This window comes from Gracilinanus agilis, chromosome 5 (assembly GCF_016433145.1).
Source record: "Gracilinanus agilis isolate LMUSP501 chromosome 5, AgileGrace, whole genome shotgun sequence".
Lineage (NCBI taxonomy): Eukaryota > Metazoa > Chordata > Mammalia > Didelphimorphia > Didelphidae > Gracilinanus > Gracilinanus agilis.
Window position 1 is genome coordinate 299,215,439 of NC_058134.1, and position 4,284 is coordinate 299,219,722.

Sequence of the window (4,284 nt, forward strand, 5' to 3'; positions counted from 1 at the left end):
CTACTCCCCCCCGCCCCCCGCCACCCCAGAACCCTGAGAATACTTGGAATACATTTTCTCTTTGTGCTGCCCCTCTCCCTGCCCCCATAGAATGAGCTACTTGGCCCAGCGGATTCCTGGTCTTAGTGCCAGGGTCTGGCACTAAGGAGACATTTCCTAAATCTTTGTTGACTTGAATTACATTGCACAGTTGTGTGAAGATGATCTTGGCCACAGCTCCGGAGCCTCATCACCAGGGCAAAAATGGGAAGAGTGGGTGAGGCGGCCCAGCGGAGCGTCTGCTGGGATGCAGGGGCCAGGAGAACATCAAGGAAGTCTTGGATTACTGTTCTTAGTCAACCAAAGCTATTAAAAGCCTACTGTGGGCAGGGCCCTCTCTCTGCTGGGCAGTTGGAGGCAAACCGATGAAAAACGGCACAGGCTCCACCCTCAGAGAGCTTCCTTGGCCTTGGAAAGGGGGATCTGGACCCCGCTTAAGAGAGATATAAGGGAGGGTGTCATTAGTCAAGAAGCCATCCAGACCAGGGTCTCTGAAAATGTTAGGAGGGAGAAAACGCTTTCAATTGGGGAAACTGAGCCTTGAAAGAAGCTAAGGAGTCTGAAAGATAGAAGGAGGAGGGAATGGCATACCAGGGATGTCTTTGCAAATGCACAGAGTTGGGAACCAGCAGGATGGCAAAGAGGAGATCTGTGGAATGTCGGGAAAAGTGGGTGGGAGCAGTTCAACCAGCTCGATTGTTTGCATTTGATCCCTAAGACAATAGGGAGCCCCTGGAGATATCTGAGGAGAGGTGGGGCAGGTCAGAGACTTAGGAAGATTCTTTTGGTCCCTGAAAGGACGGAGGATGAGAGAGGAGAGAAATGGAAAGCAGGAAGCCCAGTGAGAGGGCTAAAGCTGCGGCAGTAGCAGCAGAGCTAGTCCAAGTGAGAGGGGCTACCCCTTAAAGTGGCACTAACTGGGGCAGTGAAGATCTCGGGATCCTAGAATTGGAGCTGAAAGAGCTCCAGAGGCCTGAAGGGCTGGGTGCTCTCTACCCTTCTATGCTCAACACTAAACCTGGGCTCTCGTCCAGGATGGGCTCTTCCTAGGAGCCGGGGAGCTGAATTGGATCTGGGGAGGACCAGACTTCTGGGAAGACCTGAACTGAATCCAAGGGGAGACTTGGGACTCTCAGAGGTCATCTAGTCCTGCTTCCCATCCCGTGTAGGACTCCTTCCTCCAGCCCTGTGTGAATACTTCCAAGGATTAAGAGCTCACTACCTTAGAGAGCGGCCATTTTTTGTATACCTTACCTTAAGAGACATGCATCTTACTAGTAAGAAATGAAGGGGCAGCTAAGTGGCTTAGTGGATGGAGAGCCAGGCCCAGAGATGGGAAGTTCTGGGTTCAAATCTGGACTCGGATGCTTCCTGGCTATGTGCCCCTGGGCAAGTCATTTAACCCCCATTGCCTAGCCCTTACCACTCTTCTGCTATGGCACCAATACATTAGTATTGATTCTAAGACCGAAGGTGAGGGCTTTAAAAAAAAAGGTAAGAAGTAAACCAGCACTCTCTCTACTGCTTCCCCCTCCTCCCATCTGCCCCTTAACCCTACCCTGAGGCAGAATGTTTCCTTTTCTTTCTTGTCACTACCCAGGTCATTTTATGAAAATATTTTCTTATTTTTACATTTTTTTTTTGGCCTTTCTTTTCCCTTGTAACAGAGACTAAGAAAATAATAGAAAGAAAATGGTTCAGGGAAAGCAACCTGGAAGTGTATGCTGTATTCCATACCCACAGTCCCCCACCTCTGGAAAGAAAGAGGGGCAATTTCTCTGCTTTTCCTGAGGCTGAAGAAATCATCTGACCTTCCAAAGTCTCCTTTCCTGTTCTTTCCATTTGTGATTATGTAGTCCCGGCTTTAGAAGACGTGGGCCCAGGCACTGCCGTGCCTACCTGATGTCTCTAGCCTACCTCCCCATCCCTTTAAATCTGCACAGTACTTAAGATGCTGGGGGGGAGGGGGGGTTGGCGTGGGGAAGAGAGAATTTAGAGGGACTTAAGAGACCGTCCGGACCCCAGCTTGAACAGGAGACGCTGAAGTCAAATGATTTCCCAGCAGCGGGAAGCCTGGCCTTGGAACTAAGAATTCAGGGCCCTTTTCCGGATCGCTGGTCCCTTCCCAGTGAGCCAGGCTCAGCTGCCTTCTTGTCTAGAGAGCACTCAGGGTGGGGATCCCTGAGAGGCTGAAGATGGGGTCTCAGAGCCTGGCCTGAGGAACCTGGAGCCTCACAGCCCCTGCCTTAACAACCTCGCCTCCGTTTCTCCTCTGCCCAGTGAACAGAGTGTTGGTGGTTTCCTAGCCTAGATGGGGTGAAGTAGCTGCTAACCTCCTGGGGGCCCTCTAAGAATACTCACCCTGAAGAGTTTCCTTCCCACCCTTCCTTTGCCTGGCTCCTTCCTTAGCCCCCATCACCTTCTCCTTATCCCCGAGGGCAGGACTTTGATATTCTTGGGGTACCATCAGCACCCTGAGCCAGTCATCGTCCACTCGGCCTCAGTCTTCTCCTCTGTAAAATGTGGCTACTCGGGGCAGCTCAGTGGATTGAGAGCCAGGCCTAGAGACGGGAGGTCCTGGGTTCAAATCCGGCCTCAGACACTTCCCAGCTGTGTGACCCTGGGCAAGTCACTTGACCCCCATGGCCCACCCTTACCTCTCTTCCACCTAGAAGTCAATACACAGAAGTTAAGGGTTAAAAAAAACAAACAAACAAAAAAATGTGGCTACTCGTCTTTTCCCTCCTTGCCTGGCCTCCCATAGTGGGTGTGAGGAAGGTGCTTCGTAACCCTCTTGGTGGCAGAGGAGTGGGAGCTGAGATGCTGCCGGCGCGGGGGGAAGAGGAGTCCCTTACGTGGACAGAGCAATCACTTCCCTTATGCAAGAAGCTTTTTTAAAAGAATACTTCTGGCTTTTATTTTTGAACCTTTTCGATCCCCCTCCTCAGAAAGCCTTGCCTTGCAACAATGAATAAAAAAGATGGGGTTTGAACTGTCCCCCGCTGTCGCTCCACCTCTTCTCTTGCAGACAGCTTTGACCAGAAATACCTTTTCTGCAACAGAGGAACTATGGTTGATGGTCCGCTACCTTCCCCAGGCCTGATGGGAAAGGGCCTTTTTTGACGGGCCTGGTCAAGGAAGCCTGGCCTGACTCAGCGTGGCTTCAGGAGGCAAAACGGGAAATGAAGCTGACTGAGGTTTTACCGAAAGAAGGTTTTGAAAACCAGAAGTGACCCAGAGTGCAATGGGCCGCGTGCTGAGGGCGCCACTCGGATTCCAAGTTGTCACTCTGTTCCAGGCCCTCCGGGGAAAGGAATAGAGAGCGGATTTTAGCTCAGCGCAGAGTCCCACCAGAGTGAGCCAGTGTGGCACCCTTCAGTGCTGAGATTCAGTAGAAACCATTTCAAGATCCGACAGATGCCTGTTTGCTGACATCCCGAAAATCGCTAGCTCTGAAATCACAAGACCTGGGTTCGAATTCCAGTTCTATAAATCATCCCTCCTAGGAGGGCCTCAGTTTCCTCACCTGTAAAATCAAGGTGGTTGAACTGGAAATTAGTGTTTTGTTTTATTAGCCATCCCCAGGGAAGTCGAGAGCAGCCTTCCTGACACTTTCTGAAAGGCAGGTGTGAAGTCTGACCTAGTTAGGGGCTGAGCTCCCTGACAAGGCAGCTATTCAAATGACACCTGGGTGACCTCCTTTCTGGGACGCCGTGGAGAGGATTCCTGCATGGGCGCACAGGTTGGACTGCTGGGCTCTGGGGGCCTTCCCAGCTCTAGGACTCTAAAGCCCACCATGGAGAGAGAAGAGGAGGAGGAGAAAGGGAGAGGGAAAATGAGGAGGAGGAGGAGGAAGAAAAGGAGGAGGAGGAGGGCAGGAGGAAGGGGGAGAAATGAAAAGAAATAGGAAGAGGAGGGGCAAAGGAATGAGGAAAACTGTGCTGGGAATGAGCTCTGCCTGGGAACTGGAGGCTGCCTGGATTCGCCTCCCTTCCCTCCCCCTCCGCCCGGCCAACCCTCTATCCCGGAGGATTCCAGGCCTCCCTCCACACCTCAGCAACAACACTGCCCCCACCCCCTGCCCCCCCCCGTGGAAATTCCCCAGATGGGCTGGCCCCGGTCCAGCATCCAGTGGCTGTCAGGGATGCTGGCTGCTTCCAGTCCTCCGAAGTGTGGCTACCTGGTGACATCAGCTGTGGGAAAGGAAGGATGAGCTCATATTCCCTCTTTAAAGAGATATACCCC